This window comes from Typopeltis vanoorti, chromosome 10 (genome assembly GCF_054136105.1).
Source record: "Typopeltis vanoorti isolate ZY-2024b chromosome 10, IOZ_Tvanoo_1.0, whole genome shotgun sequence".
Lineage (NCBI taxonomy): Eukaryota > Metazoa > Arthropoda > Arachnida > Uropygi > Thelyphonidae > Typopeltis > Typopeltis vanoorti.
In genome coordinates, this window is record NC_143558.1 from 89,637,828 (window position 1) to 89,665,415 (window position 27,588).

Here is a 27,588-nt window from a genome sequence, read left to right on the forward strand (position 1 = left end):
CTTTGAGGGACTTAAGACTTTTGTAGGTGTAATAGTTGTTACTAACAACTGAGCTCCTGGATACTATTATAAACACTGTGAAACAATAATAACAATAATTGCCGAAAAATTCATCATTCAGTTTTTGAGTTACCGCGATTTTTTTTTCATGTTCCTTAATTTATGGAAACCAGTGTAGAATCAGCCTATAGTTTCTTTGTTTCAGTGGCAAAGCGTATGTAGTCAAAAGAGTTGCAAGTAGGCTATAGAGTCCTCAAAAAAGGGGAGTTTAGGAAAATATAAATGTATACTTATTCTGTATGTGTTTTCAGAAAAGAGATATAATTATTTCCATCTGAAGATCGGAAAGCATTACGTGCACAACAAAATACTCTAAATTACTCAGATAATATTCAAAATACTCTCAAGTCTCATAGTCTCACATCTACAGTCTAACATGGGAATCTTCCCAGAAATAGTACCTATTCTAAATTTCTGTTTAGAGGAACACGTGGGAACATCTGTTAAAATATCTGTTCGTTTGTGAGGTATGCTATTGACCTTTATATGGTCTGTTCGTTTTGAGGTATGTTATTGACCTTTATATGGTCTCTCTCAGACCCCTCTATTATTTTCCACCGAGATAATTAACAGCACAATATTAAGTAATTAATTGCGTGTGATAAAAAAATAATTATCCATATCCTACTTTGAGTCCTTTGAATCCATGGAGGCTACCAAAATAATATATATTTGCCAACGTACCAATTTCTGCCGAATGTCGTTTCAAATAATTTTTTTTTTAACTTTTCTCTTTCCCTTATTTTATTATAACGAACTCAATTCTAGTTATTATATAAAGCATTTCATATAACTAGAAATGTTTGAATTACACAGGTTACAAGTTTTATTTTTGCCCGAATTCGACAGGTTTTATGAGCGTTATTAGGAATATGTTATTCGTAATTTACCTTCACCGTTTTCATAGAACGCTGTGTAATTAATGTTGGTGCCGTAAGTGGTGACTGATAATGCAAAATAATTTTCAAGGCCTATTTTGCACTTTTTCTACCTTTTTTTTTTTAAATTTTATTTATCCCATCCAGTTCTATAGATGTGTTGACAGTGAGATCTATAATATCTTGAATACTTTCATTTATCAACTTTATTCCCACATCAACTTGTCCTCAATTAATTTGTTATCTCTACCTGCATAATGCATTCTCAGTAACTGATCACAGTAATTCAAAGCATTTCATATGCTTCCATTGACAAAACACTCACAACTGACTCTGGCAACCCATTCCACTCATTCACAACTGTCCAATCAAAAAACCTAGTCCTCACACCTCTACTAACCACTTTTCAACTTCCCTTGTTATTGTCCCTCTTGTCAAGTGTTGAAACATTTGCCATGCATCCTATAAAACCCTTAAGGCAACTTAAATGTTTCTATCATATCCCATCTTTTTCTTCTGTCAAGTAACTTCTGCAATCCATACTCCCTCAATCTTTCCTCATAGGGAACATTCCACAGGCCATTCACTATGTTAGTCACTCACCTCTGAATCCTCTTCACTGCTTCCTCATCCCCAAGAAACCCATGGGACCAGACCTGACAATTATGCTGTAATTCAGATGTGGGCATATCAAGGCCTTATAAAGAAGATTAACAACCTCCATATCTCTACATGTTAATGTGTTCTTCAATAGCCAAGTAATCTTATGGGCTACCTTATAAATTACTATAGAAATAATATGTATACCAAGCTTATGTTTTTGTTATATTTTATCTACTTTGCTATTTGGGTGGTTAATTATGCTATCTAGCATTTCAGTCCTAATTGATTTATCCTCCTGTCATTTGGTTTGTGGTTTGATACTCTTTCCCTTAAACTCTTCTTGACTGTTTCTCATGCATTACTAACTTTCATCCCTTGCAATTTATGCAGTGGCACACTGCTCAAAGCCAACTTCTAAATTAGGCATAATCATCAGCTCTGTAGTCTCTCATATACCCCTTCTGCATGCAGAGACAAAGTGTATTACCTTTTGTTATGGGCATATCTTTAAATGTCATCACCAGATCGAGCACTCTCTCATATTCTCTCTATTATATTCTCTTGAAAGGTTTTCCGCTTTCTTATACTATAAATTAAAGATGCCAAGAATTCTTGGTTTAATCCTTTATCCAAGTGTAAGCAAAAAAAAAAAGTATGCAAAGTATATTTGCAAGAAGAAAGTATTATAATGCTGTATCAATCATGATTAACAGGTTACCTAAAAGAAGCCAAAATCAATAAAGATATAGAAGAAGAATGGAAAACTTTAATAAAGATAATTCATAAAACAGACTCTGAAGAACTAGGAAAGTAAAATTAAATATTAAGAAGAAAAACATAAAAATTTGGAACGCAGATATAGAAAATGCAATAAAAGAAAAACGAATGGCATATAAATCATTCTTTCAAAATATATAGATGAAACAGGAGTAATATACAAAAACACAAGAAAAATAGCTAAAACCATAGTACAGAAAGCTCACCAAGATTCTTACTAAAGATTTATTAGTAAAATAGAAGAAGGCATACATGGAAGACATGACATAGCTACAAAATATTAAGGAAATTAAGCAACAAAGAAAGAGATACAGCATAAATCTACATAATACCAGAGAAACAGCATATAGAACATTATAAGAATTTATGGTATGACCCCAATTTACTAACAGAAAATAATAATGAAGAAATCAGTACTGATATAAAGCCAATAAAATTGGAAGAACTAAAAGAAGCAATAAAGTATCAGAAAATAGAAAAAAAACGGATTAGATGGCATAAATACAGAGCTTTGGAAATATGACAGAGAGTACTTACATCATAGATTCTTAAAATTAATAAATAACTATTGGAGGAAATGTAAGGTTCCATCAGATTGGTTGAAAGTTAAGGTTATATCTATATTTAAGAAAGGAGACAGAGATGATTGTGGAAATTACAGAGGAATAAATTTATTAAATACCGGTTACAAAATTTACAGTAAAATCCTGAATAAAAGACTTCAGAAATATTGCAAATAACACAGGCCTGCAATGGAAAAGTTATCTGTGAAGTAATAATTGATTCTTATAGGTTTTTAGGTGGTGTTGAGTTCAGAAAAAATAGTAAAAAAATTACATCACCCACCAATTTTACCCAATTTCTAATTTTGTTGTTTTTATTAGTAGTATTTGGATTTAAATTCAGCACATTGGTATTTATTTTCATTCTCCTTTATTTACAGTTAATTAGTTGTATAAGTGCTTTTTTGAAGTGCCTTTTTATGATAAAGAAATTTCCACAAAACTTCTCATTCTTCAGATAGGAGAGGAGGGAGGAATGCAGATAAAAGTGCAGGTCAGAGCCGGTCCGAGAGTATCTGATGCCCCTAGGCAAAGAAAATTTATGCGCCCCCTATAAATTGTCCTGGAGTCTGAGCACCCCCAGGCGATTGCCTGGGGGTGCTCAGACTTCGGGGGCACCAGTTTTACCATTAGGTTCAGTTTTACCATTAGGTTCGCCTAATGGTAAAACTGACCCTGGTGCAGGTGGCTACTTTGAATCGAATTCACCAAGATAATGGATTATTTTCCTGTTGTCAGACACATTTTCTTGTGTGATTCTTTAGTTGAACTTTAGTCGATGTGCTCAAAGCTGTGCTTCTCCATAATTACAATAAGTATGCTTCAGTACCACATTCCATGCACTTGAAAGAACAATGTGAAAATTTAGCCTTCATTCTCAACAAACTTAAGTACAACGATCATGGGTGGACAGTTAGTAGTGATATGATAGACTTTGTGTTTCTTAGGGGGGGGGGGGGGACCTCCCCTCGATGAGTCTTGACAGACTTTATGTTCTTGGGAAGGACCACCCACGATGAGTCTTTTGACTCCATGGAGGCCTGAATAATAATAATAATAATCTATGATTTTGGGACAACAAAGAAGATACACCAAATACCCGTGCTTTTTGTGCGAGTGGGACAGCCAAGATTGAGAGCAACATTGGATCAAAAAGGAATGGCCAGAAAGAGTCACATTAGACCCTGGAAGTAAAAATGTGTTATGCGAAACTTTGATTGCTTGGGAAAAAATCCTTTAACCCCCACTTCACATAAAGCTGGGATTGATGAATCAATTTGTCAAGGCTTTGTCGAAAGAAGGAGGGTGTTTTAAATACATTTGTGCAAAATTTCCAGGTTAATCTACAGGAAAATTGAAAGAAGGTATTTTTATCGATCCAAACTTCACGAAACTTATGAAAGATAAACTGTTTGAAGAAAAAATGGCAACTGTTGAAAAAGAAGCATGGACAGCTTTGAAAGAGGTGGTGACCAAATTTTTAGGAAATTACAAAGACCCCAACTATAAAATGATTGTGGAAGACATGCTACAGAAATTCAAGCATTTGGAATGCCCCATTAGCTTAAAAGTGCACTTTCTCAACTCTCATTTAGATTACTTTCCTGAGATGGGAACTGTCAGCAAAGAGCAAGGAGAGCGATTCCACCAAGACGTCAAGGAGATGGAAAGAAGGTATCAGGGCAGGTGGAATGTCAACATGATGGCGGGCTATTGCTGGATGTTCCACAGAGATGACCCGGGAAAAGATTTTCACAGAAAAAGTTCAAAAAAAAGTTTTGAAGGAAAAAGACACCACAACGAAATATAAAGTATGTACTAAAGATTAATCTTTAATTAAAAAATTTTTTTTCCAATACTTTCATTCCAAAAATGTTTACAGAAAATGCATTTTAAAGCTATTTTACTGCAATATTGAGATCCATTATGTGAAAAATCCTTACACAATAGAGAAAAATGGAAGAGATATTTGAAATCAGCAGTCAGAAACTGTTAATAGTTTCCAAACAACTTTTCATGACTCGAATTTTGCAGGCCTGTGTAATATACTCTCAGAAGCATAAAATGGTTTCAGACATGGAAGATCACATGTAGACAATATTTATATATTTATACAAATTATTGAAAAAAGATGAGAATTTAATTTAGAGACTCATATGGCCTTTATGGATTACAAGAAAGCTTTTGATAAAATACACAGAGAAAAACTATGGAATATAATGAAAAAACAAGGATATTCATTACATTTAATACAAGCTATACAAAGTTTTTATAAAGATACAAAAATACAGTTACAACTAGGTAATAAATTATCAGATGATCGAAATTTAACAAGGTGTTAGACATGGAGGTTGCTTATCTCTAATACTATTCAATATATATTTATATATACTGTATATATATTTGATCAGATTATTAAAATATGGAAAAAAGCAATAAAATAAAGTAACTGGTTAACCAGAAGAATTGTTAAAAATACAGTGCTGTATGCAGATGATCAGAATCAGATTACATTACAAGACAATGAAGATTACCTTTAAAAATTAGTTTATGAATTAAACAAAATAAGCCAACAATACAATTTTAAAAATTTCACAAAAGAAAAAAAGTCATGGCATTTAAAGATCAAGATTATGTTAGATCAAAAATAGTCATAGAAAATAAAATCATAGAGCAGGTGACACAGTTTAAATATTTAGGCTGTGTAAATTGCAAAATCTTGTGAATAGGAGGTTGACATGGAGGAGATTTTTCATCGAATGGGAGAGGGGGGAGTAGAACAAGAGGTCATCCTTGGAAACTATATAAGGAGGGTGTGAGCAGAGGAGTGTGGAGAAGGTTCTTTACATGGAGAGTGTTTGGTGAGTGGAATACATTACCTGAATGTGTTATGAATATTGTAGATGCATTGAATCAGTTGAAATCATGATTGGATATATCTTGGGGTGTAAGATTTTTAAGGGACAAACCACATACAGGAATGTTTTGAAAATTTTGGGTATTTAGAAATTGAACCTGTGATGAGCTTTATGTGATAGTGTGTATTTCCCACAATGAGTCTTTGACTCCATGGAGGTCAAATGTTAATAATAATAACATATATGTAAAAGATAAAGACATAGATGAAAAAAATAAAGAAATTTTAGAAAATCTGTGGAACAATTAAAAGGACTAAATAAGAAAACAAGATGAGAAACTCAGCTAAAATTTTCTAAAGTAATGGCCACTCCTACTCTTATATGTCTCTCAGAAACATGGACTGTTAAAAAGAAAGATGAAAGTAAAATACAAGCTGCAGAATTGAGATTTTTAAGAGTAATTAAAGGATGCACAAAATTGGATCATATAACAAATGAAGACATCAGAAGAGCGCTAGATATTTACAACATATAATAGAAATGGAAAGAGCATCTATTTAGGATGGAAAGATAGTTGCTACCAAAAGAGGTGAATAGATATAGACCAAAGGGATGGAGAGAGCAAGGAAGACCAATTGCAAGATGGAAAGACCAGAAGCTGGTGGTAGTCCAAGTTTTCCAGCTGAAAAATTTAAGCAATTTTTCAGCTTTTATTGTTATTATTATTACATAACACCTCCAGGGAGTCCAAAGACTCATCAAGGGAGGGCACCTGCTCTACAGCTCTCTGTCCCCACTACTCCACTAACCGCAACTACCTTCATCATCTACACCAGCGCCATCTACCATTGACCACCACCACCACTATTTTCACAGACAATCACAAACATCCATGCCCACGGTGGGATTCGAGCCCACAGCCTTTTGGCCGGAGGGCAGATACGCTAACCACTCGGCCAACCAGGCTGGCTGTTTTAATTTATATGTTTAGTTATATAAGTAAACATTTTTTCTTGTGAACATATTGCTCTCTAGCTTAATTTAAGTTAATTTTGTAGCCTAATAAATAATAACAGGACTCTAGCTTTGATGTGGTAAGGTATTTTTAAATTAAAAAAAAAAAGCAGATGGTAAGGAGAGGAGATCCAGGTGTTTTTCAAGCTCTGTGATGAGCAACTGCTATCAGTTTTTGGGAATGGTGGGTTTCTTTGGTGAGTGTATTCAAGGAGAGTTTTGTGTTAAGGCCTCCCACAACAAGTCCGTGAATTGTATTAAGTTGGTCAACAAGAATTTACTTAATTTACTAACACATTAAAGTTTGGCTGATTTTTACAGAATCTGTAAATTTATAGATGGTTCCCATTCTTGTTCTAAATATCTTGGGGGGTGTAGGATTTTTAAGAGACAAACCACGTGCAGGAATGTTTTGAAAATTTTGGGCAATTTTGGGTATTAGAAATTGAACCTGTGATTACTTCAGTGATTGTTCTGGAGAGAAATAGGAATTAAGTATCTGTAAAGATCTTGGGAGAATCCACTCCTACCAGTTGTGTCCCTCAGGTAAATGAGAGAGGACATAAAAAGAGTTGCTTTGAACATAAAATAAGAAGCCATAGGCCAAAGAGACCAATGGATATTTTACTCATATCAATGAAAAGGATCACTCTGACCTACCACTTTTTCCAACAATAACTTCATTTATCCAATATAATTCTGTCAGTGAATCTTATGCTGTGTTGGCTGGTGCATAAAAAAAATAAGATCCACATTCAGAATTTATGGAGAGGTTCCTATTTGAGAAGATTATTACTACCCTGTGTGTGTGTGTGTGTGTGTGTGTGTGTGTGTGTGTGCGCGCGCGCACGCGCAGGATATGGAACACATGGGGTTAAACTTAGAGGTAAATTTTACATGGTGGTTGATCTTTCTAGATTAGCATTTCCCAAAGTTTGGTATTCATATCCCCAGGGGTACACAAAATATTTTTTTGCATAGGGGGAGGGGGGGGGAGATACTTTTTTTAAAAAAATTTCTTAAAAAAATATATATATATATATATATATATATATTTTTTTTTTTGTTTTATATATATATATATATATATATATATACAGGGTGGCCATAAAATAACTTTCCCTCTTTGAAGGCACCTGTAGCTAAAACAAATAAATGAATGAGACCAAATTTTACAATGAGACCTTTGAAGGCATGGGGAGAGGATTTCCGCAAAAAAAAGATTTAGTACCAAAAGTCACCAATAGGGGATATTTTGGCACTGGCAGATGATTACATTAAAGGCAGGTAAAATGGAATAATAACATTTCGACGGTGTAAGCGACAGCCGCATCACTCATTCCAGCTGGATATGTGGCGCGTTACAATGATAATAATAATAATTAAACTAAAACAACAACTTGCGAAAGAGAGAGAGAGAGAGAGAGAAATTAATGTAGTGATTGAATTCACAGGAAATAATGTTTTATTCATCAGAATCAGGGTCCCCTGGACCACATACATGATTTTCAATGTGCTGATCTTTCTTGTGTACAACAATTGCATCCGGTGTGCGACATGCTCTACAGCTGAGCGTAAGGAGTCAGATTGGATGTTTATAACCGCCCGTTTTATGTTCTCTTTCAAGATATGCAAGTTAGGAATGCCACCAACATACACAATGGATTTCAAATACCCTCACAGCCAGAAGTCACATGGTGTGATGTCTGGGGATTGAGGTGGCCATGCCATCAGAAAGAACTGACTGATAACCCTCTCATTACTGAAATGGTGCGCTGTACTGGATGTTCAATGTGTGGCCGTGCTCCATTCTGCATAAAAATTATGGAGTCCAAACATTGTCTTTGCTGCAATGCAGGAAATTTCCCCTATCGTCGACTTTTGGTACTAAATTTTTTTTTCGTGGAAATCATTTCCCCATGCCTTCAAAAGTCTCAATATAAAATTTGATCTCATTACATTTATTGGTTTTAGCTACAGATGCCTCTAAAGAGGAAATTTATTTTATGGCCACCCTGTATTTATACAGGGGGTCCTTGACCTACGTTGACCTCGACATGTGTCGTTTCGACTTTATCGCGATAATCCCATAAATAATTTAAAAAATAAATTTCGACTTGAAGCAGTGACGTGAAATTGAAACGTCGCGGGCGAACTTGTTTGTGCACGCAGCATTTGTTTGAGAGAGGTACCGTCACTTGGGTCCCAGCATACACTCTTTGGGTATCGTGTGCTTTGTTTACATTCGCTCTCTCACTTTTGTGTTTGTGTTTTTTTGTGACTTTTTACCCTTCAATATGGCTCCCAAACGTAAGGGAGACTCTTCCGATGACAGTGTGTCGAAGAAAAGGAAAGCCATTATATTAGAAGTGAAATTAGATGTTATTAAAAGGGCAAAAAAGGGATAAACGGCAACGAACATTGGCCGTGCGTTGAACTTAAGTTGTACCGCAGTCAGGACTATTATCAAGGATAAAGTTCGCATCCTTGAACATGTGAAAGGATTGGCGCCCATGAAATCGACTGTGATTACAGAAAAACGTAGTAGGCTCATGATTGAGATGGAAAGGCTTCTTGTTCTTTGGCTGGAAGACCAGCATCAACACCGTATCCCAGTTAGCCTCATGTTAATTCAAGAAAAGGCAAAAAGATTGTTTGAGGCATTGAAAAGTAAAGGGGGAAAATGAGTGCAGGCGAAGCGTTTGATGCTAGTAAAGGTTGGTTTATGCGGTTTAAGGCTCTGGGCAATTTACATAACCTTAAGGTGCAAGGTGAAGCTGCTAGTAGTGATGATAAAGCAGCTGGTGAGTTTCCTGAGTGGTTGGCTGAGACAAGTTTCTCCCTTTCATTTTCCTATAGCCTAGTTCTGTTTCTTGATATATACTTATGACTTTAGGGTGTTTTAGGTTAGGTAAGTAACTTAGGCTATGGTAATTCCGACTTACATCGAAAATCGCCTTACGTCGGTCCTTAGGAACGGATCTCCGACGTAACTCGAGAACCCCCTGTGTGTGTATATATATATATATATATATATTTTTTTTTTTTTTTGTGTGTGTGTGTGTGTGTAAGTGCAGGTCTGTTCTATGATTAATTTTTCAATAAGTAAAAAATTTAGAGGAAGTTTTAAACAAAATGTGTCCATTGGCATGCATGCCACACATCAACTGACCTCTGTTAGGGACTCATCTGGTTGATCACATGATCATGTTCCACTGTGTGGTTCAAACTATTTGGATTAAAAGTTTAAATTTTATTATTTATGGTTGATAGATTTCGTCTATGTGAACAAAACGCTCATGGTGAGTGTTTTGTTCACATAGATGCCAGGAATTTTCTAAGGTTAACAGATTGGTTATTACCAATTGGTGGAAGACAGGCATCTTTGATGTGCATACTTAATCAGGAGCAGATTGTGGCATAAATCGTTAACTAGTAAAAGCCAGAGTAAATGAAGACTCCAAACCCTCTCAAGGATAATTCCATTTCATTAGACTGCACATCAGCGTGATCTTCCCAGAGGGTAAACAGTAGAAACATCGAAGAACAACAAATTACACGATAACCACAGTAATTATCTTTAAAGAAATGAAAGTACAGATATTTCGTAGTGAAAATAACAGTACATGATTAGTGCATAGAAAGAAGCAAATCAATGAAACAGGAATATAAGGTACATACAACAATTAGTTTGCCAATTACAAACTGTTGCCATGCAGTATAAATTAATATATTAATAAATAATATTAAAACTATTTTTGATGTTTACATGAAATGAGAATCTCTCAAACTTTTTTTTTTTTGGGGGGGGGAGAGAGAGAGAGAGAGAAAGAAAGAATCTTTCCAATTCAGGTTTGGCCGATGTAAAAGGATTTCATAACTTTCTTTGAAAGGGCGTTCATATTTAAAACTGCTTCTATGGAAAAGACAAACTTCATTACACTGGATACTGTGTTTAGTGCCAATACTATGTTGTGCCAGAACAGACTTTTGATTGAGGTTTCATGTATTCAATGTGATATTGAAGTTCATTAATTCTTTTTTCTACAGATCAGCCTCTCTGCCCAAAGTATGTCATATTATATTCACAAGTTATCTTTACCAACATTCAGTTATCTGACTCTGTTAGTTTGCTAATGAAGATTACCAATTGCACTAACCAGGAGGATAATGCAAAGATTTTTGAGTTTGTTATAGAATCAGGATATTTCAGCTGAAAAAACAAGATCTATAGACTACTTGAAGGCACTACCATGGGTAGCCCTCTGTCTCTTCCTTGGCAATCGATTTTTTGAACTATCTGGAAGATACCTTGTTCTCATCTATTTGCCCCCAACCCTCTCTTTGGTTTCATTACGTCGATGATGTTTTTGCTGTTTGGCCTTATTCTGAAAATGAACTTAGCCACTTTCCTATAGCAGATCAATAGCCTTCATCCAGGCATTCAGTTCACCATGGAAAAAGAAAATGATGGTAGTTTACCATTCTTGGACATCCTTGTTACTCGCACAGCCTCTGGTATTTTTTCAAGTAATGTTTATCAAAAACTTATCTTTACTGCAGATACATTCATCAAAAGTCTTCTCATCACACCTCTCAAAAAATTGGTGTTATCAAGTCTTTAATTAATAGAGCACATATGTATACTTCTCTCCCTCAAGCTTACAAGAAGAACTTCTTACTATTAAAACTTTAATAGAATTTAATGGTTACTACCCTGATCAAATCCAGTAGATAATTGAATTCTGTGTTCCAACACCTAAGGATTCTTCAATAGACCACAGGGTTCCAATCCCTTATATTTATAGTATCTCTGATAGAATTTTGAAAAAGTATCACCTTATTCTCACATATTTGCCTATCAACAAAATTTCTTATCTGTTGTCATCTACAAAAGACAAACTGTCACCTCTATCATTAGCTGTTGTTTACTAGATATCTTGTGAATGTAATTTGACATACTTTGGGCAGACAGGCCATTCTGTGGAAAAAGAATCAATGAACATCAATATTACATTGAGCCTCCATAGCTCAGTCAGTATAGACGAAACCCTTTGGTCAGAAAGACTCATATTCAATTCCCGTCCATGATGTGAGGAATTTTATCTGGTCTCTTTTGACTAAAGGTAAGTTAGCTGGTCTCATATGGAGGTAGAGGATTTTTTCACCTGGAAACTCGGGTTTTTCATCCCTCAGAACAGGCAAACTGGCCCGTTGTTGTGTCCTGAATGATCCAAAATTTGGATAAAAGATTAATTCATTCAAGATCTAACAATTCTTAATTGTAGGTAGAGAAACTTGTACTTTGGCAAGGAAATATAAATGTATATTATAACTTTAAGGCAGAACTGAAGAAATGTTTAATTTAGAAATGTGAAACTTAACCTATTTTGTAGAGTCAAAAAGGGAATTTATATAAAATTATAGTTAAATTAAAATATCCCATTCTATTTAGTGTATGAGAGTAAGTTGAATGTAGACTGGGGTCCAAAGGTCACACTTTACCTGTCCAGTATAACTTATGGCCTAAGGGAAGGAGAATTTATATGGAAAGCAAAGCTGGAATGCATTCTCAGAAGAACGCTACACGCAATGGAGCTGTGCCATGCGGTAAAAAACGTAGCGAAGTGAGGGCGCCAAAGTAGGAAGTATAAAAGGGCTTTGCCCCCCCCCCCCCCCATGAGGTCTTTTGGTTCCTGTTTCATGCGTTCTTGGACGTTGGCTCTCTCTCCGCCATCGGGGTGATTCCGGATCGGCCGTACAAGTCATGAGTGGTCTACCATAGCTTGCCGGTCGAGGCTAGCTAACTCTTCATAGCAGAGTAGCTAAGCAATATCGAGTAACTGATAATACAGATGAATGCCAGCAGTACCAGAGAGAGAGACAAGAGCAGCACATCGCCTTATCGACTCGTGGAGACCAAGCCGTGCAGTCTTCGTAAGTGACCCCCCCATGAACAATAGCCTACAAAATTGCCTTGATGTCTAGACAAGGCTGCTCATAGAACAGAAAGTCATTCCATGGGATGGTAATGTAGAATGTTTAAGTCTTATTTCCAGTTAGAGATATGAATGGACTCTATATGTTAATTTATGTGTGGACATTTGATAGAGAACTTTAGAGATTACCACATTTGGCAGTGACCTGTCCCTATTTGAAGAAAACTCCCAGGAAGTATCTGTATGTGAATTACCTGTAATGTATTGTAAGATATGATCAGTGACTTGAGAGTGATTGAAAATCTAATGATTTTAAGCTAGTAATTTGTACATTTAATGGATAACTCCATGGAGCAAGTTATTATTCATGTCATATTGTGTTAGTAATGATATCTGATTTTTACTAGGAAAGTGATTAAGTTAACCATGTGTTTGATATATTTCTCATGTATAATTCTTAGACCTAAATAAATATGTCTTATTTCATTTGCCTGAAATCAGCCTGTCATATGAATTTGAATTGCCACTCATAAAAAGATTACAGAACCTAGCGGGAGGGACACAGGATTATAGTTAGAATTTACGGGCCATAACTGCATGCAAAAGCAAAGTGAAGTAGGTGAATTGCATTAATGTTAGAACATCCATTACTGTGTATTATTTCTGACAGAGCCACCTTGGATAAGAGTCTCATCTCTCCTCTGTATTGGCTGGCGCATCATAATATATTTCTGAGAGAGCCACCTTGGATAAGAGTCTCATCTCTCCTCTGTATTGGCTGTCGCAGCATAATATAAATGCATCAATATATTTAACAGGGAGACTGTCTCAGCAGGTAAAATTAAGGGCCTTGTCCCAAATTTAGACAAAAGCCTCTAATGAATGAAAGAAATACACGTGACTAAACTTAGGAATAGCCCGAATCATAGCTTGTTTAAGGAAAAGAGAGTGATAGCTGAATTAATGATTTTGATTGACAAATTATTACAGAAGCCAGAAGGGAAATAACTGTATGAGTGAGTAGTAAAACATTTAAATAACGAGGAAAAAATAACAACATAACAATGGTGGTCAGCCGAGAGGATGTGATTGGATCCTGTAAAATTAATAAATTGATCAATCACAGTGAGTTGGACGTTGAATTCATGTCAGGCGATTATTTTGGAAAATAGAATATTTGAATATTTCTATAACATTTTATTGTAAGCTAAGGTACAAGCATATCTCTACCTACAAGCTCTAACATGAATAATGAAGAATTTTTTAGAACCATAAATCCACAGCAGGTATTCCCACAGTTCTCTGGGGAAGACACTGATGACGTGTCACATTTTTTGAATACATTGAGGAATTAAGAAAGATTGGCTGCTGGAGTGATTTCCAGCTACTTGTTTTGCTACGCAGCAAGTTAGTGGGGAAGGCCAAGACATATTTCTACTCATCCCTGACCCTGAAAGAAACACTTGACTACAATAGGTTTAAAGAGGTTCTACTCTCACAATTCTCTAAGGTTAAGAATGTAGGGCCTATGGAAGCTCCAAAAGATGGCAATAAATTGATCAATCACAGTGAGTTGGGCGTTGAATTCATGTCAGGCGATTATTGAGGAAAATAGAATATTTGAATATTTCTATAACATTTTATTGTAAGCTAAGGTACAAGCATATCTCTACCTACAAGCTCTAACATGAATAATGAAGAATTTTTTAGAACCATAAATCCACAGCAGGTATTCCCACAGTTCTCTGGGGAAGACACTGATGACGTGGTCACATTTTTTGAATACATTGAGGAATTAAGAAAGATTGGCTGCTGGAGTGATTTCCAGCTACTTGTTTTGCTACGCAGCAAGTTAGTGAGGAAGGCCAAGACATATTTCTACTCATCCCTGACCCTGAAAGAAACACTTGACTACAATAGGTTTAAAGAGGTTCTACTCTCACAATTCTCTAAGGTTAAGAATGTAGGGCCTGACCTATGGAAGCTCCAAAAGATGGCACAAGGAGATAGAGAGCCTATCTGACTTCCATGACAGAATACTGACTCTCTCGAATACCTTGAACGTCTCAAGTGAAGACAAACACCATTTGGATTGGGCTGTCTTCCAGCACTTTAGGATAGGTCTAAAAAGGGAGTTGAGAGAAACAGCCTTTGGAAGAGGGGTATCCAACCTGAAAGAGTGTTATGCAGCAGTAAAAGTAAGAGAACTGCTCAGAGACATATGTCCTGCAGCCAATGTTGGATCCATCAACATGATTAAAGAAAAGAGAGATAGTAATAGTGACCCTGGTATTGTAAAGGAATGTCAGGAAAGGAAGGAGAGACCGAAAGCACAGAAGGAAAATGGGGAGAATAGAGCAGAGTCAGTTTGCCAGGTTACTGCTAGCATTCCCAATCTAAGCAAAGTTCGCCAGTTGGTTAAACAATAGGTGGAAAAACTACATCAACCCATGATGGAATGCCTCGATGCAGTGCTTGGCCAACTGATGACAACCTCTGTGAGAACCCAGGAAAATTATTTCACAAAGGATGAGAGAACAACTGAACTAATTCACTGAGAAGTAGAAATATTAGAAAAGCCAGTACTAGACAAGATGGATTCTGTAATGCAAAGGTTGGCAGAGTTATCCACTAGAGAAACTGCAAATGCTCCTTTGTCTTTGGACGGAGATTATGAGAGGGGTAATCACAGAGAGCCCCAAGTAACTACAGTTGTAACAAACTGGGGCATCTTGCACGAAAATGTTATGCCAAACAAGGGAACCTGAAAAGGGACTATCAGAAAGAGTATAGACCTCACATTTGCACCAAAGACACATGGAAAAGAAATCAACAAGGTCAGGGACATTTCCCTGGAATTTATGTAGAAGGAAGAATTTGCAGTAGTAGATTTAGAGCTTTGGTGGATACCGGTTCCCAAGTTTCTTTCATCTCAGAAAACTTTCTGAGGGAGCTGGAGCCCCATGTACAGGATAGGGTAAAACATCTGAAGAGACCCATAAATCTATTTAGAATATCCCCTGAGGTTGTTCACGTGACAAAATCTGTAAGAGTAAAGGCAAGATTAGATTACCTGAATTTTGCATTTATGCTTGGCATTAATTTCTGGTATTACCAAGAGACTCTCCCCCACATCCAAGGTTGATACTGGGAAATAACTTCTTGACAAAGTATAAGTTCGCATGTGATTACTATAGAAAGGAAATAAGCTTTCTAGGAAGAAAGAGAAATACATTTCCCTGGAATTTATGTAGAAGGAAGAATTTGCAGTAGTAGATTTAGAGCTTTGGTGGATACCGGTTCCCAAGTTTCTTTCATCTCAGAAAACTTTCTGAGGGAGCTGGAGCCCCATGTACAGGATAGGGTAAAACATCTGAAGAGACCCATAAATCTATTTAGAATATCCCCTGAGGTTGTTCACGTGACAAAATCTGTAAGAGTAAAGGCAAGATTAGATTACCTGAATTTTGCATTTATGCTTGGCATTAATTTCTGGTATTACCAAGAGACTCTCCCCCACATCCAAGGTTGATACTGGGAAATAACTTCTTGACAAAGTATAAGTTCACATGTGATTACTATAGAAAGGAAATAAGCTTTCTAGGAAGAAAGAGAAATACAGAAAAAAGAAAAGGGGGGTCACAAGCCATGAGTAAAGGAGGTGCTCCAATGAAGTGGAAATCCCAGAGAACGAGCAAGGAAAAACCTTCAGAGGGAGGCTCTAAACGTGTTACATGTAACACAACCAAATCAAGTGAGGTTTTTCTTTTCAAAGGATCCAGACATGGGTGATCAGATAGACGAAATGTTATTCACAGATCAAGAGGTTACATGTGAAAGTGAGCATGAAAGATGCAAAGAGACAAGGGCAATTAACCATAATGATAAAGAATGAAAACCAATAATTTCCCTCAAAAAAACAAAAGGGTGACAGGCATGAGACTCAAGAAAGACAAGGCAACCATGACTATAGAGAGTGCAAGTGTGAGGAAGTCAGGAAAGATGCAGAGCATGCCCTACCTGAACGTATTACAAATGCTAGACCTAAGAAATGCGAGGAGGTTACTCTTAAAGAACAGGAAGGGAAATCTATAAAAGAATTTTACAGAAATAAAATTTTTTCTTAGAAAGGGGGGGGACCTTTGTTATGTTCTGAATGATCAAAAATGTGGATAAATATTAATTCATTCAGGATCTAACAATTCTTAAATGTAGGCAGAGGAACTTGTACTTTGGCAAGGAAATAAAAATGCATATTATAACTTTAAGGCAGAACTGAAGAAATGTTTAATTTAGAAATGTGAAACTTAACCTATTTTGTTCAGAGTAAAAAAGGGAATTTATATAAAATTATAGTTAAATTAGAATATCCCATTTTATTTAGTGTATGAGATTAAGTTGAATGTAGACCGGGGTCCAAAGGTCATGCTTTAGCCATCCAGTATAACTTATGGCATAAGGGAAGGAGAATTTATATGGAAAGCTAAGCTTGAACACATTCTCAATAGAATGCTATGCGCGATGTGGGAGTGCCGTGCAGTAAAAAACGTAGCGAAGTGAGGGCGCCAAAGTAGGAGGTATAAAAGGGTTTTGCCCCCCCTCATGAGGTCTTTTGGTTCCTGTTTCATGCGTTCTTGGACGTTGGCTCTCCCTCCGCCATCGGGGTGATTCCGGATCGGCCGTACAAGTCATGAGTGGTCTACCATAGCTTGCCGGTCGAGGCTAGCTAACTCTTCATAGCAGAGTAGCTAAGCAATATCGAGTAACTGATAATACAGATGAATGCCAGCAGTACCAGAGAGAGAGACAAGAGCAGCACATCGCCTTATCGACTCGTGGAGACCAAGCCGTGCAGTCTTCGTAAGTGACCCCCCCCCCCCATGAACAATAGCCTACAAAATTGCCTTGATGTCTAGACAAGGCTGCTCATAGAACAGAAAGTCATTCCATGGGATGGTAATGTAGAACGTTTAAGTCTTATTTCCAGTTAGAGATATGAATGGACTCTATATGTTAATTTATGTGTGGACATTTGATAGAGAACTTTAGAGATTATCATGTTTGGCAGTGACCTGTCCCTATTTGAAGAAAACTCCCAGGAAGTATCTGTATGTGAATTACCTGTAATGTATTGTAAGATATGATCAGTGACTTGAGAGTGATTGAAAATCTAATGATTTTAAGCTAGTAATTTGTACATTTAATGGATAACTCCATGGAGCAAGTTATTATTCATGTCATATTGTGTTAGTAATGATATCTGAATTTTACTAGGAAAATGATTAAGTTAACCATGTGTTTGATATATTTCTCATGTATAATTCTTAGACCTCATTAAATATGTTTTATTTCATTTACCTGAAATCAGCCTGTCATATGAATTTGAATTGCCACTCATAAAAAGACTACAGAACCTAGCGGGAGGGACACAGGATTATAGTTAGAATTTACGGGCCATAACTGCATGCAAAAGCAAAGTGAAGTTGGTGAATTGCATTAGTGTTAGAACATCCATTACGGTGTATTATTCTGAGAGAGCCACCTTGGATAAGAGTCTCATCTATCCTCTGTATTGGCTGGCACAGCATAATATGAAGTGGCAAGTGAGTGGTATGAGTATAGAAAATGAGAGAATGGGTGTGCAAGAGGAGCAGAGAAACGGGGAGGCTCAGGGTGGACAGGGGTACACAGCGTGAGAAAGGTGGATGCTCCAAGAGGAGGTGAGAGGATGTGTAGGCAGGAAAGGAATGGGATGACCAGGGATCAAGAGGAAACAGTTGGAATTGAAAAGGGTTCTAAAATGAAGAAGAAGAAAGGGAAATTGCCCCAGTCGAGCATGGAGAGATCACATCGAGTGAATAGTATCAGTGGAACTAGCTGTAGATCCAGAAATGAGCTGTTGTGTTTGTATACAAATGCTAGAAGTATAAGAAACAAGCAGATGAAATGGTTGCACTAATTGCGTCTGTTCACCCAAAAATTGTCGGAATAAGTGAGACATGGTTGGAAGAGGATGACATCCTGTCAGGAATAGAGATGGAAGGGTAGGATGTGTTTCGTGCAGATAGAAGGGTTAAAAAGGGAGGGGGAGTGCTATTGATGATAGAGAAAGAGTTATGTCCATACAAAGTACAGATGTAAGACAGAAATAGTGCCAGTGGGTTTGAGTCAGTATGGTGTGAGATAGAGGTGAATGGAATCATATACTTGGTGGGATGTTGTTATAGACCAGTTAATGTGAGTGATGGTGATAGTGAAATGTATAGTCAAATTAGCCAAGCAAATAAGAAAAGGGTGACTGTTATGGGTGATTTTAATTATGGCAATATAGACTGGAATGATGAGATAGCAACTAGAAGTAAAGAAAATGAGTTTCTTGAGTTTTTGAGGGATAACTACCTCAGACAGTATGTAACAGAGGGCACACGAGGATTAAGGGTCTTGGATTTTGTCATCTCATCAGAGGATGTAATTATAAATGAGGTGTGAAATCATCCACCAATTGTTGAGAGTGACCATGAGGTGATTACTTGGGTGATTGCCAGCAGTGCGAGAACTCCTGTGAGAAAAGGGTGTATGTGGAACTACAAGAGGAGTGATTATGAAGAACTCAGGAGACAGCTTGTGGGTGTAGCATGGAACGAGGAGTTAGCTGGAAAAGAGATCAATGCAGATTGAGGGATTTTCAAAAACTATCTAGGTAATGCAATGTCTAAATGTATTCCAAGGGTGAGAAGGTTAAGATGGATGAATAAAGAGATTAAGCAGGCGATACAGAGAAAAAGGGCATTGTGGAGGCAGCATAAGAGAAGTGGAAATAACCAATTTCATGAGGTCTACAAAGACCAAGCAAGGAGGGTGACTTGGTTGGTGAGAGTAGCTAAAGAGAGGTATGAACAGCAGTTAGCTAATGAAGCCAAAAAGAATCCTATGGAGTTCTTTCAATATGTAGCCAGCAAAAGAAAGAATGATTATGAAAGGATGACATTGATTGGAGAAAATGGTATAAAGACAGCTGTTGCAGAATGTGTGGTGGAGATACTTAATCAGCAGTTCATAAAGATCTTTCAATCTTGTGAATGTGACTTCATGGAGAGATTGAGAGCAGTTGATGATGGGGAGGAGAGACTGACTGTAAGTGAGCAAGAGGTATTTGGGAAGTTGAGTAAACTAGAGGTAAATAAGGCTGTGGGACTTGATAATATATCACCGCATATTCTGAAGGAATGTTGCCAGGGAGTTGACACCTGCCTTGACGTATTTTTTTAATACGAGTCTTGCGCTAGGTCAAGTTCCTAAGGAGTGGAAGGAGGGCAAGATTGTGCCACTTCATAAAGGAGGTGATCAAACTCAAGCATCAAACTATAGGGCTATCTGTGTGTGTGTGTGTGTGTGTGTGTGTGTGTGTGTGTGTGTGTGTGTGTGTGTGTGTGTGTGTGTGTGTGTGTGTGTGTGTGTGTGTGTGTGTGTGTGTGTGTCAGGTGTTGTGGTTAAGTTGTTGGAGAAGCTTGTGAGAACGAGGATCCAGAGTTGGGTTGACAACAATGGTATTATCTTTGATGGACAGCATGGATTTGCTAAAGGGAGGTCATGTTTTAGTAATCTACTTACTTATTACAGTAAAGGGACTGCTTCCTTGGACAGAGGAGAAGGCTACACCATAATATACTTGGATTTTGCAAAGGCTTTTGATAGAATACCTCATGATAAGTTGACAGTCAAACTAGAGCAGATGGGGTTGGATATTAGATTAGTGCATTGGATTGGAGACTGACTATCTGATAGGTATCAACAAGTAGTGTATGGGCGTGTGATATCCAGGAAAAGGAAAGTCACTGGTGGAGTGCCTCAGGGGGTATGTTTTAGGGCCATTGCTGTTTAACTTGTATATTAATGATATTGGCAAAGATTTGGATGCAGATATTCAGCTGTTTGCAGATGATACAAAGTTAGGACGAACCATAAAGAGTAGTGAAGATGTTGTGGCCTTGCAAGAAGACTTGAATAAATTGAGTGATTGGGCACGGAAATGGGGATGTGAGTTCAATGTTGCAAAATGTAAGGTTTTAAAATTTGGAAAACAAAGATGGGATGCAGAATTTATGCTTGGTGAGAATATATTGTTAGAGGTAGAGGAAATAAGAGATCTGGGGGTGATAGTGGATAAGGATCTAAAATTTAGGGGACACATCGCCAAAATTGTGAAGACAACACAAAGGCTTCTGGGAATGATGAAAAGGACATTGATGTGTAGAAGTAGGAAGATTCTTGTTCCATTGTATAAGGCTTTGATTACGCCACACATGGACTATTGTGCCCAGATTTGGTCACCGGGTTTTCAGAAGGATGAAGAGATGTTGGAAAGGGTCCAAAGGCGACTGACTAAGGTAGTTTCTCACCTCTGGAATGTCTAGTATGAGGAAAGATTGAGAAGATGTAATTTGCATAGTCTGGTGGACAGGAGGAAGAGGGGGGGATATGATAGAGACCTACAAGTTGGTAAGGGGTTGTTATAGGATCAGTGATGGAGAAGTTCTACAGAGAATAGTGGGAGATCAGGGGAGAACCAGAGGTCATCCCTGGAAACTGTATAAAGAGGGTGTGAGTAGGGGATTGAGAGGCAGCTTTTTTCGTGTAGAGTTGTGAGTGATTGGAATGCCTTGTCTGAGAGTATGGTGTCTGCATGGAGTTTGAGTGTGTTTAAGACAGTGTGATGAGATCTGTGTGTGATAATACGACCTCCCAGATGAGTCTTTGACTCCATGAGGCCTTGGGGTAATAATAATAATAAAGAATAATATAAATTCGTCAATATTTAACAGAGAGACTGTCTCAGAAGGTAAAATTAAGGGCTTTGTTCCAAACTTAGAAAAGGTCTCTAATGAATGAAAGAAACACACGTGACTAATCTTAGGAAAGGCCTGGATCATCGCTTGTTTTAGGAAAAGAGAATGATAGCTATATTACTGGTTTTGAATAACGAAATATCACAGAAACGAGAAGATAAATAACTGTACGAGTGAGTAGTAAAACATTAAAGTAAATAGGAAAAGTAACAACATAACACCGTGAACACACACACACACACAGATCTACAATAAATACATATTTAATCCCTCACTAGGAGGGCTCTACCTGACGGATGGTCGAGGAATGGTGGAATCCTATATGAATAAATAAATAAATATTACATTGACTACATAAAACTTCAAAAGTCTGGTCTGACACAACATAGTATTGATACTAAACACAGTATCTAAACACAGCGAGATGAAGTTTGTTTTCTCTATAGAAGTAGTTTTTAAATATGAATGCCTTTTCAAAAAAAGTTGTGAAATCTTTTAATTCGACCAAACCTGAATCAGAATAATTATCTCTCTCTCCCGAAAGTTTGGGACATTCTCATTTTATGTAAACATCAAAAATAGTTTTAATATTATTTATTATCATCATCATCATAACACTAATTATGGGTATAGACCATACTGGTCTGTTCCGGTCTCATTATCCATCCAACATCCTTTTTTGGGGTCTACCCTGCCTTCTCTTTCCAATTGGCTTATATTTTAGCATTTGTTTAGGATATCGGGTGTTGGCCATTCGGTTTACATGTTCAATCCATTTCTGTTTATAATTTTTCTTCTATTGATTTTCTTTTTAGTTCTTTTAAAATGTCTTCGTTCCTTTTTTGATCTAATAATGTGTATTTTGCAGTTCTCATAAATCTCATTTCACTTGGACAGAGGAGAAGGATACACAGTAATATACTTGGATTTCGCAAAGGCTTTTGATAGAGTATCTCATGATAAGTTGACAATCAAACTAGAGCAGATGGGGTTGGATATAGATTAGTGCATTGGATTGGAGATTGGCTATCTGATAGGTATCAACAAGTTGTGTATGGGGGTGCAATATCCAGGAAAAGGAGTCATTAGTGGAGTGCCTCTGAGGTCTGTTTTAGGGCCATTACTGTTTAACTTGTATATTAATGATATTGGCGAAGATTTGGATGGAGATATTCAGTTGTTTGCAGATGATGCAAAGTTGGGAAGAACCATAAAGAGTAGTGAAGATGTTGTGACCTTGCAAGAAGACTTGAATAAATTGAGTGATTGGGCACGGAAATGGGTATGTGAGTTCAATGTTGCAAAATGTAAGGTTTTAAAATTTGGAAAACAAAGATGGGATGCAGAATTTATGCTTGGTGAGAATATATTGTTGGAGGTAGAGGAAATAAGAGATATGGGGGTGATAGTGGATAAGGATCTAAAATTTAGGGGACACATCGCCAGAATTGTGAAGACAACACAAAGGCTTCTGGGAATGATGCGGAGGACATTGACGTGTAGAAGCACGAAGATTCTTGTTCCATTGTATAAGGCTTTGATTAGGCCACACATGGACTATTGTGCTCAGATTTGGTCACTGGGTTTTCAGAAGGATGAAGAGATGTTGGAAAGTGTCCAAAGGCCACTGACTAAGGTAGTTTCTGACCTCTAGAATGTCGAGTATGAGGAAAGATTGAGAAGATGTAATTTGCAGAGTCTGGTGGAGAGGAGAAAGAGGGGAGATATGATAGAGACCTACAAGTTGGTAAGTGGTTGTTATAAGATCAGTGGTGGAGAAGTTCTACAGAGAATAGTGGGAGATCAGGGGAGAACCAGAGGTCATCCCTGGAAACTGTATAAAAAGGGTGCAAGTAGTGGAGTGAGAGGCAAGTTTTTTTTGTGCTGAGTTGTGAATGATTGGAATGCCTTGCCTTAGAGTGTGGTGTCTGCAAGGAGTTTGAGTGTGTTTAAGACATGGTATGATGAGAGGCGTGTATAATAAAAGGACCTCCCAGATGAGTCTTTGACTCCATGAGGTCTTTGGGGCAATAATAATAATAATAATAATAATTTGTTTTTATTCTTTCTTTATTGGCCAAATTTCACTTTCATATAATAATGTGGGCACTGCTAAAGTATTGTATATTTTCAAGTGTGTTTCTTTTTGTACTATATTTGGGTTGAGTGTTCTATTTATCAAGCCTATAATCTGCAAAAATTTTGAAGTTTTTAATTGTATGTCTTTTTCTCCTTCATATGATATTTCACATCCAAGATAACTGAAAGTATTTATCTGTTCTATTATTTTATTATTAATAACTATTTTGCTTCTAATTGGAGTTTGTCCACAAAATGCCATTATTTTAGTTTTATCTGTGGAAATTTTCGTTCTAAACTGTTCTACTATAATGTTTAAATTATATATTGCTCTTTGTAAATTGTCTTCCTTATCTGATATTATTACCTGATCCTCTGCAAATAATAGCGTATTTATTGTGTCATTCCAGGAAATTTCTATACCTTGAATTTATTTCATTTATTTTTATTTCATTATCTTTATATATATTTAATATTGCATGTAGTAAAATTTTAGGTATATTTATTCTTTGTAATATATCAAACAGTATATATCTTTTTACTTTGTCAAATGCTTTTTTGTAATCTATAAACAAAAGATGAGTTTCCAAATTAAATTCTCTTCTTTTTTCTATAAGTAGTTTTAAACAGAAAGCTGCATCCTTTCCTGAATCCATTTTGACATTCTAATAATATTTTTTCACTGTATATTTTTAGTTTTTCATAAAGCATTCTGCTATATTCTGGTGAAAAGTTGTCTGAAAAACAATCTATAAACCAAGGAGTAAGACAGGGATGCCCTCTGTCTCCAACACTTTTCAGTATTTTCATTAATGAAATATTCATACAGTGGAACACCTTGCCATCCTGGTTGGCCGAGTGTTAGGGAATCCGTTCTCCACCCAAAAGGCTGTGGGTTGGAATCCCGCAGTGGGCAAGGATGTTTGTTATTGTCTGTGAATTGTGGTGGTGGTCGGCAGTAGATGGTGCTGGTGTAGATGATGAAGGTAGTTACGGTTAGTGGAGTGGTGGAGATGGAGAGTTGTAGAGCAGGTGCCCTCCCTCGATGAGTCTTTGGACTCCCTGGAGGTGTTATGTAATTAAAAAAAAAAAATTTTTTTTTAACATTTTTATTATTTCTCAGATAAATTACATACATTATATGAACACAATTATGCATAACAAATACTTTCTTGTACATAAAGTTTTTTTAAATAATAATAATAACAATAACTGTTTACAACTATTATTATTATAATATTCATAATGATGATTATTACAGATGTTTCTTTGCAATTTTAGACTCAATATATACAATATCAATGGATATAATCACTATATTGCATGCTTTTGTTAAAGTTATTACATACATTACATACATTTGTTTACATATAATACATATATTACATACATTGGTTTACATGTGATAAGTACATTACATGCATTTATTTACATGTGATAAGTACATTACATGCATTTATTTACATATGATACATATATCTTGAATGAGAACTAATTTCTCTGCTTTCATCCTTGAAGCTTATATGTAAGCTTATCCTCAGATAAGCTTACATATAAGCTTACAAATAATAATAATAATATATTTTGTAGCATGTATTCAATAAACTAATACCTCTGTAGTTTGGTTTTTGTTTTATCCCCCTTTTTAAATATAGGTATTACTATGCTTGTATTCTATTCTGTTGGTATTTGTCATTTGTATATATTTTATTTAAAAATTTTAGTAATCTTCGATGAAATTTTTTTTCCAACCAATTTATACATTTTGGAGTTTACCCCATCTTCTCCTGCTGATTTGCCATTTTTTATTTTATTTGTTGTCCTTTAATTCTTTTATTGTTATCACATTTAAGGTATTTTGTAAGTTTCTGGGTAATTATTTTTGATGGTAGTATTATCCATCCAAAGATCTGTAAAGTAATCCAAGAATTCTTTTACATCTATTTCACAATTTATATTTGCAGTTTCTTTTATATCTGCATTCATGTGTTTTAGTTTTGTATGCACTGGGTCTTATTTTGTATATGTTATTTTCTAGATATGATACAAATTTTTCCCAGCTTTCTCTGTATCTCTTTCTGGTTTTTCTTTTGGCTATTGCATGTCTTTTTTATATTCAATTTCATCTTCTTGTTTTTTGCTACTTAACCATCTTTTAAAAGCCTGCTTTTTATTTTCAATTATTGTTTTTATTTCATTGTGCGATATATGTAATTTTTATGATATTTTTTGTGTGTTCCTAGACTTTCATATGCTGCTGATGCAATAATTACTTTTATATTATTCCATTCTTTCTCAATGTCTTCATTTTCTTGTATTTTTTTAAAATAGTTATTAATCCTCTGTTGGTATAAATTTCTTATACTTGAATCATTTATTAGTCTTACTCTGTAATTAGATTTTGTTTCTCTAGTTTGTTTATCTTTTTGTATTTTTTGTAGCCAATTTGGTGGAAATCTTAGTTTTGCCTATACTAAATAGTGATCTGTGTCAATTTCTAGCCCTCTTCTAACTTTAACATCTAGGAAGCATTTGTTGCTTTTTCATTTGCTATAAAGTAGTCTATTATTGATTTTTGTCCTCTTGCACACCACATATATTTATGTATATTTTTATGTTTGTAAAATGTATTCATTATTTTTAAATTATTATATATTGTATGATCAATGAGTTGCTTTCCATTTTTGTTTACTGTTGGTTCTCCAAATTTTTGTATATTATTGTTAATTTTTTTTTATTCCTATTCTGGCATTAAGATCTCCAGCTATAATTATATGGTCTGTTTTATTTAATTTTTCATTTATTCCTTGTAACTCTGTAAAAGTAATCATTTTCTTCTTCTTTTCCTTCTTCAAGGGCATACACTCCAACAACTGTTAAATTTTGACTGTTATCATTTAAAATTTTATCTAATTCTTCTTTATGTGCTATGCTTCTAATGTTCCATGTAGCATATTTCACCACGTTTTTCTTTTTCCAAAGTTTCTTAACCTTTTCCAGTTTGCAGTCGTTTCCCATGTTTTCTGTCCGGTTTGAATTTCGTTGAGACTTGAAAGTAATATGTGTATCCCTATGTCAAGTGACTAGCATGACAATAGGTATCCTAGTGGTGGGGCTGACACCTTAAGACAACTAGGCTTGCCTTTTTTTTTTTAGTAGATAGTGGAAACTACAGTTTGAGAGGAAAGAGTCACTCCCTCGCCCTCGAATTTCTCTAATAGCACTGGGGGGGAAGGAGTAAGAAGTAAGAGAGAGTAGAGAGAAAGAAGAGTAGAAGACCAGTCTCCAGATATGATATACCAAGTGTATATCATATTGTACAGAGTAAAATCAGGTCTAGCTTGGGTATCTCGGGTTTGCAATGCCCGTACTCACCAATGTGAGCCCCTGAGAAAATATTATTTATTAATATATTAATTTCTAGTGCAAAGCATCATTCCGTTATATAAGACCCTGATCAGACCACACTTAGACTATTGTTCTCAGATTTGGTCCCCAGGATTTGAAGGGGATAAATTAACTGTGGAAAGGGTACAAAGGCAGATAGCAAAGATGGTTTCAGGACTGTACAATGATAGTTATGAGAATCGGCTGAGGGAATGTGGCCTGCAGAGTTTGGTGGATAGAAGAAGGAGAGGTGATATGATTGAGACTTTTAAACTGTTGAGAGGTGGTTACAGGGTTGACACTGGGGAGTTCTTTCGCTTGGTTGGGAAGGAGTCATGACAAGGGGCCATCACTGGAAGTTACTAAAGGAAACTGTGAGCAAGAGGGTGAGGAGTGGTTTCTTTGCATGGAGGGTGGTTGAACCATGGAATACATTGCCTGATAGAGTGGTAAGAGTGAGAACGGACAATGAGTTTAAGGAGTGGTATGATAGACTGTGTGTTTCCTAGGAGGGACTTCCCACGATGAGTCTTGATAGACTTTGCATTTCCTAGGAAGGGCCTCCTGTGATGAGTCCTTGGCCT

The 27,588-nt window shown here is 36.2% G+C and overlaps 1 protein-coding gene across 3 annotated transcripts in view; it reads left to right on the plus strand.

Annotated features, from left to right (window-relative positions):
- The first annotated feature begins 275 nt into the window (after window positions 1-275).
- gkt (tyrosyl-DNA phosphodiesterase glaikit) overlaps window positions 276-27,588 on the plus strand; it is a 380,387-nt gene continuing 353,074 nt past the window's right edge. Inside the window, exon 1 of one of the 3 annotated variants that reach the window (XM_090399355.1) lies at window positions 276-565. The gene's annotated coding sequence lies outside the window, so the exon portion shown is untranslated. Of the gene's footprint in view, window positions 566-859; window positions 1,697-27,588 lie in introns of those variants that run through there. The other 2 variants (XM_090399357.1, XM_090399356.1) reach the window with 2 other exon arrangements.